Source organism: Theropithecus gelada, chromosome 6 (assembly GCF_003255815.1).
Source record: "Theropithecus gelada isolate Dixy chromosome 6, Tgel_1.0, whole genome shotgun sequence".
NCBI classification, from domain to species: Eukaryota; Metazoa; Chordata; class Mammalia; order Primates; family Cercopithecidae; genus Theropithecus; species Theropithecus gelada.
The window spans coordinates 175,846,832-175,863,745 of NC_037673.1; the positions used below are offsets into that span (position 1 = coordinate 175,846,832).

The 16,914-nt window shown below is 49.8% G+C and overlaps 1 long non-coding RNA gene across 1 annotated transcript in view; it reads right to left on the minus strand.

Moving 5' to 3' along the window:
* Nucleotides 1-6,903: 6,903 nt before the first annotated feature.
* LOC112625742 overlaps nucleotides 6,904-16,914 on the minus strand; it is a 17,583-nt gene continuing 7,572 nt past the window's right edge. The window contains exons 2-3 of the long non-coding RNA XR_003119764.1: nucleotides 9,790-10,102; nucleotides 6,904-7,090 (exon numbers count right to left, since the gene is read on the minus strand). This is a non-coding gene — a long non-coding RNA (uncharacterized LOC112625742). The remainder of the gene's footprint in view (nucleotides 7,091-9,789; nucleotides 10,103-16,914) is intronic.

Genomic DNA, 16,914 nt, shown 5'->3' on the forward strand with positions numbered 1-16,914 from the left:
TTTGTTTTTGAGACAGAGTTTCGCTCTTTTTGCCCAGGCTGGAGTGCAATGGCGCGATCTCGGCTCATCACAACCTCCGCCTCCCGGGTTCAAGCGATTCTCCTGCCTCAGCCTCCCGAGTAGCTGGGATTACAGGCACGTGCCAGCACCCCAGCTAATTTTGTATTTTTAGTAGAGACGGGGTTTCTCCATGTTGGTCAGGCTGGTCTTGAACTCCCGACCTCAGGTGATCCACCTGCCTCGGCCTCCCAAAGTGCTGGGATTACAAGCATGAGCCACCGTGCCCAGCATTAGTAGTGGAACTTTAAGGCCTGCTTCTTGTCTATTAACTCGTAATAGTGCTGTCTGTCCTGTAGACCAAAAAGGTAGCTCTGGCTTTAAGATAGTAAATTTTAAAGGATTGCATGTTCTTGTCTTACAATTTGGTTTGATTGACATACTACTTAGCAGAGCAGTCCTTCCTGAATATAAGTGTTGGAGCTGTGGTAGCATAGACCACTGAATGTCACAGTCTAGGCATCCGATTTGCGGGTTCTCTGTACAGATACTTAGGGCTGCTCCTGCTAAGCCTCTCTTGTGGTAAACCATTGCAGACTGTTTCTGGTTGTATGTGTAGGTTTGTAACTTGGTTCTTGTACATTTATAGTAGATATGATACAGTAGAGTTTTAACTATCGTATGTTTTTACTCAGTTAGTGTGTGTGTACACAGTGTGGGCATCCTTCTAAAGGTTTCTCCTCTTCTAGTATAGGCGGAAATGGTAACAACATCAGTGTATGTAATAGAAACATGCTAACACTACACATGGGCATAGCAAACCTTCTTCTGGGCATAGACATTTGCAGCATTTGCAGTAATAACATGACAACAGAACAATCAGTACTGATAGAATTATAACTAGGCTTATAAATGGTATCCACATTCACTTATCCGGAGATGGTCCTCTTAGCTTCAGCTGTGCATAGACTAGTCAGCTTCCGGGATGTGACTAGAGCAGAGCTTGCAGGATCCTCAAGCTTCAGCCGTGCGTAGACTGACCAGCCTCCAGTGTGGTCAGAGCATGGCAGTCGTCCTTCTTACCGGTGGGCGTAGGACTATTCGGGTGGGGAGATCTGGGTCTTGTTGGTTAATCCACTGGTCATCGTCAGGAGTCACTGCTGCCGCTGGTTTCAGCCGGCTAGGATGAATCCAAGGTGTGACACCTGCAACTTTCACAGCAGTGGAAGTAGACATGATTACAACATGAGGCCTATCCTATATGGGTCCTAGATTGGTTGGATTCCATTTTTTTTTTAGCTTAAACAAAATCCTTAGGTTTAAAGGGTGTACTGCGTCTGTTAGACTTACAGTCATTTTTCTATACCTAGCCATGCATTTTTACATGGCCATACCTAAAGTCTGCATTTGCCTTCTTAAAGTTAGTTGTTCTCATTTATAGAAATTACCTTTAATCTGACTTATGATGGGGGTGGGGGTGGCCGGCCGAACAAAATCTCACAGGGCGAATACCCAGTTTGTTTGGTGGAGGTGCACCCGACTCGGAGGAGGACCACGGGCAAGACCTGATCCTACCTCTGATGAGTTTCTTGACACAATTTCTTCAGTAGTTGTTTGAATGTCCGGTTCATGCGTCCCACCTTCCCTGAACTCTGTGGTCAGTAGGCTGTGTGCAGTTTCTATTTGATCTTTAAAAGTTGAGTCAGCTGTTGTACAACTTGTGCCACAAATGCAGGACCATTGTCTGATCCTAGGGTTAGAGGCGACCCAAACCTTGGTATGGTATCTTTCAGTAGCACCTTTGTCACCCCTCATGCCTTTTCAGTTCTGGTGGGGAAGGCCTCAACCCACCCCGAGTAGGTGCAAACAAACACTAGTATATACCGGTAACCCCCTGCTTGAGGCAACTCGGTAAAGTCTACAAGGTCTAAAGTCTAAAGTCTTCTCACAGGGCACAGCTCCCACTTCCTGAATTCCTGGAGGTCGAGTAGGTCCTTGTTTTGGATTTTTCCAGGCACAGGATAGACATTGTTCACAAACAGCACGGGTGATGGCAGAGAGCCGTGGCACACAGAAATGCTGACCTATTAAAGTCTCTAGGGCTGTCCTTCCAATGTGTGTTCCTTGATGGATCTTCTTCACAAACCTTGGGGCTACTGTTTCTGGGATGGCTAGCCTCCCATCAGAGAACAGCCACCACCCACCTTTAACATATTTTCCTGTTTCCTGACCAAACCAAGCTTTTTCACTTGAGAGTAATTGGGCACCTCCGGTAAAGGGGGCTCTGTAAGGAGAGGCATTGCTAGGATTCTTTCTTCAGGTGAAGCCGTGCTCCTTGCTGCCCGCCGAGCCTCCTGATCTGCCTTTCTGTTGCCTTGTGCCTCATAGCTCTTCCTGATTTGGTGTCCTTTGCAATGAATGACAGCCACCTTCTTTGGAGCTTATATGGCTTCTAATAATTGCAACATTTCCTCTTTTTTTTTTTTTTATTTCTTTTCCTTCAGTAGTCAAAAGTCCTCTCTCTTTGCATGTTGCCTCTTGGGCTTGCAGGATTGCAAAAGCATATCGTGAATCAGTATATATGTTTACTTTCTTCCCCTTGGCCAATAACAGTGCTCTGGTTAATGCTATTAATTCAGCCTTCTGAGCAGAAGTCCCAGAAGGTAAGGCTTGAGCCTCGACTACCTAGTGTGGGTCACTACTGCATGCCCTGCATATCGCACCCCATCTGTTAGGAAACTGCTACCATCAGTGAAGTATTTAGCATCTGGGCTTTCCAAGGGGGTATCTCTGAGATCTTCCCGGCTTGAGAACACTTGGTCCACCATATTTATGCAACAGTGGGGAAGCTCCTACCAGCAGGGAGGCAACCCATGGTCCTTCCCATCGGGTTCCTCCACTCCACAGGCAGCAGGGTAGCTGGGTTCAAGGTATTTACAGTCTCCAGTGTTCCCTGGGGATTTTCACACAGAAGACTTTGATACTTTAGCATTCTAGAGTTGGACAGCCAACGATGTCCTCCTTGCTCCATTAAGGTGACTACAGCATGTGGCACCTGGACTATTATCTTCTGACCTAGGGCCAGCTTGTTGGCATCTCCTATGAGGACTGCAGTAGCTGCCAACGCCTTGAGGCAGTGGGGCCAACCTAAAGCCACCAAGTCTAGTCTTTTGTATAAGTATGTTACTGGCCAGTGCCAAGAGCCTAACAACTGAGTTAAGACTCCGACTGCTATCACTTTCGTTTATCCACATACAAAAAGAAGGGCTTTTTAAAAATCTGGCAACCTTAGCGCCGGGGCTTGAATGAGAGCTTCCTTTATACCTTTGAAGGCCTTTTTTTGTTCCTTTTCCCATAGAAGGGGCTCTCTTTCTTTTCCTTTGGTAGCGCCATATAAGGGCCTTGCTATAAGGGAGAAGTTTGGAATCCAGGTTCGGCAGAATCCCACCACACTGATCTGCTGCCTTGTAACTGGGGTGGGCAGCGCACATCCAGCCTCCTTGCGTGCACTTCCAAGCCTGCACTGGCCTTGGGATACTGTGAATCCTAGATATCCAACCTCCTGAAAACAGACTTTTGCCTTGTCCTTGGACACTTTGTAAACTGGCCTGTATTCACCATTTGGCTTGCACACAGGCAGCAGAGGAGTATTCCAGGAGGACTTGCATTTGACTATAATCCCATGTTTATAGGGCCGATTTAAATGTTTTGTTTTGCCATCAATTGCCTCTCTGGGTAGGGGTATTGACGGACTCATACTGGGGCAGCATGAGGGTTAAGCTGTACTACCACCGGGCGGGCTGTTTGCAGCAAGTCCAGGGGGTTGTCCTCAGCCCATACACCTGGTACCTTGAAAAGCATTCCCCACATACTGTGTAGGTCTGGCTGTGGTAGCCTGCTGGCACACAGTTCATAGAGCCGCCATTCCTCAGTTCTCCAGACAGTTAGAGTCAATACCATTGCCTTAGTCTTTTCAAACTCCAGTGTCATATTCCCTTTAGATGTAAAGGAAATTTGTGCCTGCAGTTTCTGGAGTAAGTCTCTTCCCAACAAGGGCACTGGACAGTTTGGCATGTATAGAAACTCATGCTGCGCTTCTTGTCCCTCAATAACACATCTCCTGGATTTGCAAAAAGGTCTCTTTTCTTTGGCCCCAGTAACCCCTACAGTAGTAGCACAGTTCTTTGTTGAGGGGCTAACTGGGTGAGTTGCCACAGAGAAATCAGCACCAGTATCGACCAAAAAATCCATTAATCGGCCCTCTACTTCCATAGAGACCATAGGCTCCCCAGGGCCTAAAAGGAGGGAGCCCAGTCTGTCTCAGTCCTCTTAAATTCTCGGCCCCTGCTAAGCCAATCAGATCAGGATCTGCCTTACAATTGCTGATCCACATGCGCTGATGAACCCTCACAAAGTCTTTCTTCAAACTCATTGGTGCTTTTATCTGCACCCCAGAGCACCTCTGAGATTTTTTTATATTGGTTGCCTTTTTCTTTTACCATCCTTTAGACTTTGCAGAAGTGCTTCTCAGCACTTTTGTAGGTGCTGAAGCTGGACTGCATCATCTGGGTCCTAGTGGGGGTCCTTTTGTCCTCTTAAGAGGCATAGGCATAATTTGGCATGGCCAGACCTGAGACAGCATGCCTGACTTTTCCAGCCTTTCACTTTAAACTTCCCAGAGCTCTGATTTCTGCTTCTTGGGTGATACTGGGAGCTTGTATCTCTTAACCCCTTAGGGGCAGTTAGCCTTGGTAAGGGGGGGGGGGGGGGTTGGAATGGAGGGAGGGGGGGTCTCCATTCCCTCCTGTGGTTCTTGCAAAACCGGTTTTCTCTTTCCTGAGACTTTTCTTTTGTTTTCATAGCTGCCTGGGCAGCTGATTTTTACTTCCACTTTTCGCTTTTTACTGTTGGAGTTACAAGCCTCTGTGACTTTCCCTTTAACTCTGTAGCTGCCAGCGTAGCTGGTTCATCTTGGCATGAGCTGCGAGCATTCTACAATAAACTGCTAGGCAGGGCTGCATTTCTTTAGCCATGAATCAATATAAAGACTAGGTCGTGTCCTCGACCCCAGTCACCACCTTAAAACACATGGCCAATTTCTCTACATTGCCTTCGGCCAGCCATCCAACACTAAAAGAGGGCTGTTCTAATTCATAGTATGTCCTTAAGTTTTGAGCATCCAGTTTTATCCCACAATCACCTCTAAATCCTTTTTAAAAACTTTTTTTTAACATGCACTCCAAAGGAGTGGTTTTGATGCTTTTCCTCCCATTTCCTTCCTTGTGGCACACTTTCAGTCTCGGGTCTACCAGACCAGGTCCTATTATGAGAGTTTCGGATGCTGCTTAGCCAGGAATGTGCCTTCCCGTCTCACAGCCTGCTGCAGCCCTGGAGCTGGTCCTATCAGCCGTATGCAGTGCCCTAGGTCTGATTTCCCCTGCATTCACCTCAGAGCACACAGTCCACACTAAGGGATCTGTGCCTCCCCACGTCACTCCCTGCGTTGGCCTCTCCCATACCATCTCTTTCACACACTTTCACACACCTCCTCTGCCCCAGGACTCCTCATCAGATGAAACGGGCCTCTCCTGTGTCCCGGGTGAACCTAGTTAGGCTCCCACATGCACACACATACATACGCCACTGCTACCCCAGGACTCCTCATTGGACGAAATGAGCCCCTGTCATGTCCCCGGTAGGTTCATACGCACCCACACACTCCCAGTTCACACGCACCCACACACTCCCAGTTCACACGCACCCACACACTCCCAGTTCACACGCACCCACACACTCCCAGTTCACACGCACCCACACACTCCCAGTTCACATGCACCCACACACTCCCATTTGGGGTGGCAAACCACTCTTGCCACCCTGCCAGCAAGCTCTTTCTTGCTGCACTTGCTACTCTGTTGGCCTGTTTTCTCCCTTCCACCTTATTAGTGGGGACATGAGGTTCATCCAAATTGGCAGGCCACTCCTGCCACCCCCAGCCACTCTGGGTTGGATTAGTGGTCGGTCCCCAGGAGGTGATCAAGCTCCCCTTTGTCCCGATGGGACGTGTTTTCTGCCTTGGGCCTTTCTCCTTACAGCAGTTCCTGAAGTGCTGCTATCGTCCCACAGCCCTGTCTCTGGTTCCACTGCACTGTGGGGCAGGGCACCAGGACACAGGCAGAGCCGGTCTCCATCCGGTATTTTTAGTAGAGACGGGGTTCACTGTGTTAGCCAGGATGGTCTTGATCTCCTGATGTTGTGATCCGCCCGCCTCAGTCTCCCAAAATGCTGGGATTACAGGTGTGAGCCACTGCGCCTGGCCTGGCCTCCTGCTTTTTAATTTAACATGGTACAGATGACAATGTTCACTAAAAGCTGTGATCCGTCATGACTACTGACTCATGAATATATAACAACTACAAAAAGAACCCAAACAAATAAGAAAGAGGCTTGACTTACACGGCTAGAGCCAAGGAGCCCTGTGGGAGGAATGAGGAGGCTGTTATCAGAGCCCTGTGGAATGACCCACAGCCCCAGAGTCCACTCCGACCTGCAGCCTCACAAGGCCATGATGTAGATGAGCACAACACAGAGCAAGGGTTGGTCCTAACTGAGTAGCTGTGACCGTGGCCCTCCAGCTCAGAGTGGGAGCTCCCACACCTTCAGCTCAGTGTGAACGTGAGGTGTGCCAACCTTGATTTGAGCATACTTTCACTTGCCATCCAGCATCCAAGAAAGGAACTCTGGATTCTCAGGGCTCAGAGTTTCCAGGGAAATAATCTGTCTGCCTGTCTGTTTGCTAGTTTGCCTGTACTGTTTTGTTTCTGAAAGGATTTAGGATGTGTTAGTCAGGATGGGCCTGGTTTGCTGCAATAACAACCCCAAATCTCAGTGGCTTCACATGACAAGGTTTATTTCTCACAGCTCATACTACAGGAGGGGAATGACGCCTCCGCCATCTGGATTCATCACTATGGCTCTTTGGCTTTTGCCCAGAAGTGACACACATTCCTTCTGCCAACATTTCATTAGTCATATAAGTCACATGGCCAAACCTTTCCTCAAGATGCCAGGAATGAAAAACCTTCCCATAGGCCTAGAAGGAAAAGAACCAGAAATATCAGTGAACTACGGGAAAGACCACCCTTGGCAGTGTGTCTGTGTTTATATTATATACACATTGAAAAAATATATATTTATACACATTGAAGACGAAATGCCTCTTGCACTAAAAATAGAGCACCTTCTTGGTAGCACAGCTAAATTTCATTTAGCCTTTGAACCGTTTACCTTGGTCAATCCTCACCTAATCAATCAGTCAGGAGGTGATGGCAGTATACCAGAGAGCTGGGCCTCCTCAGTGACACCCAAATACACCAAAGCCCTTGCCCTTCCACACCTTTCCTCCAGGGTTTCCCCCACTCACCGCTGTGTCTGTTGACTGACAAGACCTAGACTTTTGGTCCTGAAATTTGACAGATAACTATTTTATTTTAATTATTATTATTATTATTATTTTTTTTTTTGAGGCAGAGTTTCACTCTTGTTGCCCAGGCTGGAGTGCAATGGCACGATCTCGGCTCACCGCAACCTCCGCCTCCCAGGTTCAAGCAATTCTCCTGCCTCAGCCTCCCTAGTAGCTGGGATTATAGGCATGTGCCACCAGGCCCAGCTAATTTTTGTATTTTTAGTAGAGACAGGGTTTCTCCAGGTTGGTCAGGCTGGTCTCGAACTCCTGACCTCAGGCGATCCACCGGCCTCAGCCTCCCAAAGTGTTGGGATTACAGGCGTGAGCCACTGCGCCCAGCTTTTAATTATTTTTTAGAAATGGCATCTTGCTGTGTCACCCAGGCTGGAGTCCAGTGGCACAATCATAGTTCACTGGAGCCTTCAACTCCTGGGCCCAAGCTCTCCTCCCGTCTCAACTTCCCAATAGGCCGGGACCACAAGCAGGTGCCACCATACCCAAGTAATTATTTTTTAATTTTTTATGGAGACGAAGACTCGTTTTGTTTTCTGGGCTGGTTTTTTTTTTTTTTTTTTTTTTTTTTGAGATGGAGTCTTGCTCTGTCACCAGGCTGGAGTCAGTGGCATGATTTTGGCTCACTGCAATCTCCGCCTCCCGGGTTCAGGCAATTCTCCTACCTCAGCCTCTTGAGTAGTTGGGACTACAGGTGCACACCATCATGCCCAGCTAATTTTTGTATTTTTAGTAGAGACGGGGTTCCCCCCATATTGGCCAGGATGGTCTCTATCTCTTGACCTCGTGGTCCACCCGCCTAGGCCTCCCAAAGTGCTGTGATTACAGGTGTGAGCCACGGCACCCTGCCCCTGTTGGGATTACAGGCGTGAGCCACTGCACCGGTCTCAAATAATTATTTTAGAGTTGACTTTTTACTGAATCTGGTGAGTTTGACTAATGCAAGACTTCCTTTTGGCCCTGGGCAAGTATAAAAGCCCGGGCGCTGTGGCTCAGGCCTGTAATCCCAGCACTTTGGGAGGCTGATGCAGGCGGATCCCAGGAGTTCGAGACCAGCCTGATCAACATGGAGAAACCCTGTCTCTACTAAAACTACAAAATTAGCCGGGCATAGTGGTACATGCCTGTAATCCCAGCTACTCAGGAGGCGGAGGCAGGAGAATTAAATCGCTTGAACCCGGGAGGCAGAGGTTGCTGTCAGCCGAAAGTGCGCCATTGCATTCCAGCCTAGGCAACAAAAGAGAAACTCCGTCTCAAAAAAAAAAAAAAAAAAAAATTTAAAGTTAAAATTAGAAAAATAAAAACGAAAGGTAGGCCGGGCGCGGTGGCTCACGCCTGTAATCCCAGCACTTTGGGAGGCCGAGGCGGGCGGATCACAAGGTCAGGAGATCGAGACCACGGTGAAACCCCGTCTCTACTAAAAATACAAAAAAAATTAGCCGGGCGCGGTGGCGGGCGCCTGTAGTCCCAGCTACTCAGGAGGCTGAGGCAGGAGAATGGCGTGAACCCGGGAGGCGGAGCTTGCAGTGAGCCGAGATCGCGCCACTGCACTCCAGCCTGGGCGACAGAGCAAGACTCCGTCTCAAAAAAAAAAAAAAAAAAAAAAAAAAACGAAAGGTAAAGCGAAGCCCATGTGTCAGGAGCAAGCACAGGACAAAACCACACAGAGCGGTGAAAGAGGGAGACTGGGAGGGCAGCCACAGCTGTGTGGGGTGGTCTGGAGAGGACATGGGGCAGCCACAGGTGGGTGCGGGGGCAGGGGCTGGGGAGGAGAGGAGGAATGTGCAAGCTCAGCTGTGCAAGTTGCGGTCAATGGCTACATCAGAAGCAGGCCCCATTGCTGGTAGCTTCACCGTCTCGCTCTCATGGGGCCTCCCAGCTATCCCAAGCCTCCACGAAACAAGCTCGGAGACCTGCGCAGTCAGAGGTCCAGCGAGGGGGAGCGCGGAAGTGAGCTCCAGGCCACGTGCAAGTGCAGTCCCGGTCCGCCGCCATCAGCACAACCTGCGTGACAGTACAGGGTATCTGGGCAGAAGGAAAAGTAGGGGAGCCTCATCCAGCGCTAGAGATGGAGAGGCTTTGGGCACCTCGACGGCGAGGCACCCGGGGAACGGGGAGTCACTTGGAGCCTCAAAGCAGCCTCCGGCGGGAACCAGCAAAGCAATTCCAAGCTTAGCAGGACACCGAGGGCGCGAAACCCGCCGCCGCTCCGGCCCGCCGGCAGGGGGCGCGCGCTCCCCGAGCTCCCGCGCGCCGCGGGGAAGCAGGATGAGGACCTTCCATTTCCAACCCTGCTCTTTAAGTACGAAACATACCGTCTGGCGCATGTGCAAACGTGTATTATTTTGATGCAGTGCACGTGCCGTAGGTGACTTGGCTTGGCTTCCCGTGAAAGCAGCGGCGGCGGTGGGGAGTTGATCGGGAAGTGAAGGGCCCTGGGCGACCCGGCGAGTGGAGCCAACACCAGCACTGCTCCAGACCGAAGGGTCTCCCCGCGCGGTGGCTGTCCGGCCCCGAGGACAGGAGGGATGTGTGCACTGGCTCCTGGCGCCGTCCTCCGGCACTGCTCTGCAGGGAGCCTGTGCAGTGGCACCCGTGCGAAGCTGGCCAAAGCCTGCCCAGGCTGCCCTGTGCAGGATGCAATAAAAGGTGAGCCCAGGGGGTCTGATAAAATGACCTCAGTAGCCACCTGTGGGAAGGGGCCCGGAGGAAAGCACACACAGTGACTACCAAGCGCCTTATCTCAGGGCTGTTTGTGACGGGGGATGCGAGTTTGAGATCCATTCTGTGAAGTGGAACTGCCTGGTCAGAGGGTGAAGGCACACGCGGTTTTGCTCCCCGTTGTCAAATCTCCTTACGTAGGCATTTTTCCATTGTACATTCTCTTCAGCAGTTTTATGTGAGTGCCCGCCCACAGCCTTGCTGGCAGTGGATGTTGCAAACTCTTGGGTTTTTGCTAATCCCTCAGGTGAGCAGAGATTTTTATTTTTATTTTTTTGAGGTGGAGTCTCCTCTCCCAGGCTGAAGTGCAGTGGCTCCATGTCGGCTCACTGCAACCTCTGCCTCCCGGGTTCAAACGACTTTCCTGTCTCAGCCTCCTGAGAAGCTGGGTATTACAGGCATGTGCCACCACACCTGGCCATTTTTTGTATTTTTAGTAGAGACGGGATTTCACCATGTTGGCCAGGCTGGTCTCGAACTCCTGACCTCAGGTGATCCACCCACCTCGGCCTCCCAAAGTGCTGGCATTACAGGCATGAGCCACCGCCCCCGGTCTCTTTGTTTTTGAGATAGGGTCTTGCTCTGTCGCCCAGGCAGGAGTGCAGTGGCTCAACTCGTCTCACTGCAACCTCCACTTCCTGGGTTCAAGTGATTCTCCTGCCTCAGCCTCCCGAGTAGTTGGGACTACAAGTGCCCGCCACCATGCCTGGCTAATTTTTTGTATTTTTAGTAGAGACAGGGTTTCACTGTGTTGGCCAGGATAGTCTCAATCTCTTGACCTCGTGATCCACCCGCCTCGGCCTCCCAAAGTGCTGGGATTACAGGTGTGAGCCACCGTGCATGGCCCTAATTTTTGTATTTTTAGTATTTAGTAGAGATGGGGTTTCACTATGTTGGCCGGGATGGCTCTTAGTTTATTTTTAATTTTTATTTTGCATTTCTGTGATTAGGAGGAAGACTGAGCACCCTACCTTATACTCAAGACTTTTCCTTACAGTTTTGTTTTGTTTAGATGGGGTTTCCCTCTTGTTGCCCAGGCTGAAGTACAATAGCACGATCTCGGCTCACCACAACCTCCACCTCCCTGGTTCAAGGGATCCTCACGCCTCAGGCTCCCGAGTAGCTGGGATTGCAGGCATGTGCTGCCACGCCCGGCTAATTTTATATTTTTAGTGGAGATGGGGTTTCTTGATGTTGGTCAGGCTGGTCTGGAACTCCCGACCTCAGGTGATCTGACTTCAGGTGATTCGCCCGCCTCGGCCTCCCAAAGTGAGCCACCACAAGAGCCACCACTCCCAACCTCATTGCAGTATTAATTGTATGAATGAAAGACAGGAAACACAAAACCACAGTGGGGTACCACCTCACACCCATCAGGATGGCTAGTCTTAAAGCAACAGAAAATAACAAGTGTTGGCTGGGCGCGGTGGCTCATGTCTGTACTCCCAGCACTTTGGATGGCCAAGGCGGGCGGATCACCTGAGGTCAGGAGTTCAAGACCAGCCTGGCTAACATGGTGAAACCCCCACCGTCTCTACTAAGAAAATACAGAAATTAGCTGGACGTGGTGGCAGGCACCTGTAATCTCCGCTACTCAAGAGGCTGAGGCAGGAGAATCACTTAAACCCAGGAGACGGAGTTTGCAGTGAGCCGAGATCGTGCCATTCCACTCCAACCTGGGTGACAAGAGCGAAACTCCATCTCAAAAAAAGAAAAAAAAAAAAAAGCCGGGCGCAGTGGCTCAAGCCTGTAATCCCAGCACTTTGGGAGGCCGAGGTGGGTGGATCACGAGGTCAGGAGATCGAGACCATCCTGGCTAACATGGTGAAACCCCGTCTCTACTAAAAATACAAAAAACTAGCCGGGCGTGGTGGCGGGCGCCTGTAGTCCCAGCTACTCGGAGGCTGAGGCAGGAGAATGGCGTGAACCTGGGAGGCGGAGCTTGCAGTGAGCCGAGATCGCGCCACTGCACTCCAGCCTGGGTGACACAGCGCGAGACTCTGTCTCAAAAAAAAAAAAAAAAAAGGAAAATAAGTGTTGTAAGGATGTGGAGAAATTGGAACCCTTGTGCACTGTTGGTGGGAATGGAAAAAGATACAGCTGCTGTGGAAAATGGTATGGAGGTTCCTCAAAATATTTAACATAGAATTATATGACCTAGTAATCCCACTTCTGTGTATATACCCAAAAGAACTCAAAGCAGTTCTTTTTTTTTTTTTTTTTTTGAGACACAGTGTCTCACTCTGTCACCTAGACTGGAGTGCAATGATATAATCATGGCTCACTGCAGCCTGGCCTGGAACTCCTGGGCTCAAGCCATCCTCCTGCCTCAGCTTCCCCAGTTGCTAGGACTATAGGCATATACCACTGCATCTGGCTATTTTATTTATTTATTTAGAGACGGAATCTCGCTCTATTGCCCAGGCTGGAGTTCAGTGATGCAATCTCGGCTCACTGCAACCTCCGACTCCTGGGTTCCAGGGATTCTCCTGCCTCAGCCTCCCAAGTAGCTGGAACTACAGGCACCCGCCACCATGCCCGCTCACCTAATTTTTTGTGTTTTTAATGGGGACGGAGTTTCACCGTGTTAGCCAGGATGGTCTTGGTCTCCTGACCTTGTGATCTGCTCTCCTTGGCCTCCCAGAGTGCTGGGATTACAGGCATGAGCCACTGTGCCCAGCCATTTTTTTTTTTCTTTTTGAGAAGTCTCACTCTGTAGCCCAGGCTGGAGTGCAGTGGTGCAATCTCGGCTCACTGCAGCCTCTGCTTTCCCGGGTTCAAGTGATTCTTCTGCCTCAGCCTCCTGAGTAGCTGGGATTACAGGTGCACGCCACTGCACATGGCTGGTTTTTTACATTGTTAGTGGAGACGGGGTTTCACAATGTTGGCCAGGCTGGTCTTGAACTCCCAACCTCAGTAATCTGCCCGCATCAGCCTCCCAAAGTGCTAAGATTACAGGTGTGAACCACCGCGCCCATGCGCGGTCTGGCTATTTTTTTTTTTTTTTTTTAGAGAGACAGGGTCTCAATTAGTTACCCAGGCTGGTCTCAAACTCCTGGGCTCAAATGATTCTGCTGCTTCAGGCTCTCAAAGTGCTGCAATTATAGGCATGAGACAGCTTTATTTATAATAGCCAAACCTGGGAACAACATAAATAATTTCCATCAATAGGTGAATGGATAAACAAATTGTAGTATTTGAGACAGAGGCTTCCTCTGTCGCTCAAGCTGGAGTGCAGTGGCACGATCTCGGCTCACTGCAACCTCCGCCTCCTGGGTTCAAGCAACTCGTGCCCCAGCCTCCCAAGTAGCGCGTGCCATCACACCTGTCTTATTTTTGTGTTTTTACTAGAGGTGGGTTTTCACCAAGTTGCCCAGGCTGGTCTCGAACTCCTGGCCTCACATGATCCACCAGCCTTGGCCTCCCAAAATGCTGGGATTACAGGCGTGAGCCATTATGCCCAGCCTTTTGTTGTTATTGTTGTTTGTTTTTTGAGACAGGATCTCACTCTCTCACCCAGGTTGGAGTGTACTGGCAGGATCACAGCTCATTGCAGCCTCAACCTTCTGGACCCAAGGGATCCTCCCACCTCAGCCTCCCGAGTAGCTGGGAGTACAGTCGTGTGCCACCCTGCCTGGCTGGTTTTTTGTTGTTAGTAGAATCAGGGTCTCATCATGTTGCCCGGGCTGGTCTCAAACTCCTGACCTCAAGTGATTCACCCACCTTGGCCTCCCACAGTGCTGGGATTACAGGCATGAGCCACCGCACCTGGCCTCAAATGATTTTTCTGTATCTGTTGAGATCGTATGACTTTTCTCTTGTTTTTCTTTTCTTTCCTTTTTTTTTTTTGTTTTCTTTTGTTTGTTTGTTTTGAGACAGGGTCTTGATTTGTTTCCCAGGCTGAAGTGCACTGGTTCAATCATAGCTCATTGCAGCCTCAACCTCCTGTGCCCAACTGATTCTTCCACATCAACCTCCCGGGTAGATGGGGCTACAGGCACATGCCACCATGCCAGGCTAATTTTTTATATTTTTTTGTAGAGATGGGATTTTGCCATGTTGCCCAGGCTGGTCTCAAACTCCTGGACCCGTGATCTGCCCACCTCAGCCTCTCAAAATGCTGGGATTACAGGTGTGAGCCTTTGTGCCCTGCCTGCTTTTTCTCTTTTAATCTGTTTATGTATATATTTATATTTATAGATTTTTTTCCTAACTTTAGTCACCATTGTATTCCTAGGATAAACTCAGCTTGCTTATGACAAATTGCCACTTCAATACATTGTTGAATTTGGTTTGCTAATAATTTGTAGAGTTTTCTGCATTTGGCTTTCTGGATGCCGACTTCGAATTAAATTGCTTCTATCTTTCTAAGGGAACTGAGGGTGATTTTCTTTCTTCCTTTTTTTTTTTTTTTGAGACAGAGTCTTGCTCTGTCACCCAGACTGGAGTGCAATGGCACAATCTCAGCTCACTGCAACCTCTGCCTCCCGGGTTCAAGTGATTCTCCTGCCTCAGCCTCCTGAGCAGCTGAGACTACAGGCACGGACCACCATGCCCAGTTAATTTTTGTATTTTTAGTAGAGATGGGGTTTCACCATGTTGGTCAGGCTAGTCTTGAACTTCTGACCTCAGGTGATCTGCCTGCCTCAGCCTCCCAAAGTGCTTGGATTATAGGCATGAGCGACCACGCCCAGCCAAGAAAAAAAAATTTTTTTTTTTGAGATGGAGTTTCGCTCTTGTTGCCCAGGCTACAGTGCAATGGCACGTTCTCGGCTCACCACAACCTCTACCTCCCAGGTTTAAGTGATTCTTCTACCTCAGCCTCCCAAGTAGCTGGGATTACAGGTATGCGCCACCATGCCTGGCTAATTTTGTAGTTTTAGTAGAGACAGGGTTTCTCTATGTTGATCAGGCTGGTCTCAAACTCCCGACTTCAGGTGATCTGCCTGCCTCGGCCTCCCAAGGTTTTGGGATTACAGGCGTGAGCCACTGCCCCCGGCCTGAAAAAAATTTTATTATGGAAAATATCCAACCATAAACAAAATTAGTGAGAACAGTATTATAAACCCTCATGTACTCATCACCCAGTTCCTTTTTAGTTTTTTTTGAGATGGAGTCTCGCTCTGTCGCCAGAGTGCAGTAGTGCTATCTTGGCTCACTGCAACCATAGGCTTCCTTCTTTCCACTGTTCCTGGAGACCCAGCAGGCTGTCATGGGCCTTTGGTCCCTGCACAGTCCACTCCGGTGGCCACCAGGCTTCTGTGGCCATTATTTCCCATGTGCACATGGGAAAGAACTCGGCCAGGCTTCTAACTTATCTAGACCTTCTTTTCTTTTTTTTTTTAAAGATACAGTCTCACTCTGTCGCACAAGCTGGAGTGCAGGTGGTGTGGTCTCGGCTCACTGCAACCTCTGCCTCCTGGGTTTAAGTGATTCTCTGCCTCAGCCTTCCAAGAAGCTGGGATTACAGGTGCACACCAACATGCCCAGCTAATTTTTTTGTTTTTTCTTTTTTTTTGAGATGGAGTCTCACTGTCACCCAGGCTGGAGTGCAGTGGTGCAATCTTGGCTCACTGCAACCTCTGCCTCCCAGGTTCACGCCATTCTCCTGCCTCAGCCTCCCGAGTAGCTGGGACTACAGGCATGAGCCACCGCGCCCAGCCTAATTTTTGTATTTTTAATAGAGACGGGCTTTCACCATGTTGGCCAGGCTGGTCTCGAACTCCTGACCTCAAGTGATCCACCCACCTCAGCCTCCCAAAGTGTTCGGGTTGCAGGCGTGAGCCACCATGCCTGGCCTGGACTCTCTCTTTGACATGTGTGAGCATAGGCAGCAAGCAAGGCTGTGCAGAGAAGGGGTGCTTCCAGACTGACCAGGCCAAGGGTATCATTAAGGGTGGGAATGTCTCAGGAGTGTCATAGGAGAGTTGAGACCAACATGCAAGTGTCGGAATTGACAGTTAAGGCAGGAGCAAGGTTTTTTGGTTTTTTTAAGATGGGGTCTTGCTTGTAGCTCATAGCATAACTTACTGCAGCCTCGAACTGCTAGGTTCAAGTGGTCCTCCCAACTCAGCCTTCGGAGTGACTAGGACTACAAGGACTACAGGTGGGCCCCACTGCGCTGGACTAGGGTTAATTATTACCATAGGTTTTATGCTTTGTACTGGGTTTGCATAGGCCATTTCCCCTCTGTCTGCAGGGTACTGATGTCCCCATCTCTCTGCATAGCTGCAAATGGGACCAGGGAGGCATTACTGTGGCAACAGCCATGGCAGGGTCAAGGAGTTCCTTGTGTGACTTTCATACTTCTGACGAGCTGAGATCCAGGCCCCAGACCTGTGGTAATGCTGCCCATCTAGCCACCACCTGGGCTGAGGAGCAGAAATGAGGCCCCCAGGCCAGAGCAGAGACCTGCCAGAGCAACCTCCATCATCAGCCCTGATGTGGGGCCACCCTCTCATGTCCCTCATCCTCCTGCCCAGCGAAGCAGTGGCTGCTCCAGCTGGAACTCCAGGAGACAGGGCTACGCTATGCCTTGAATCAGAGCCTGGGTGATGGAAGGGCCCCAAAGTGGGACCAGCCTGACTGTCCCCATCCACCAGGCAGAGAGGAAAAGCATGACACTCCCCTGCTGGGAAATACCTGTGCAGTCACAAGTCACAAGATAAACTGGCTAGATGTGTGGACACTGCTAGGTCTTTTTTTTTTTTTTTTTTTTT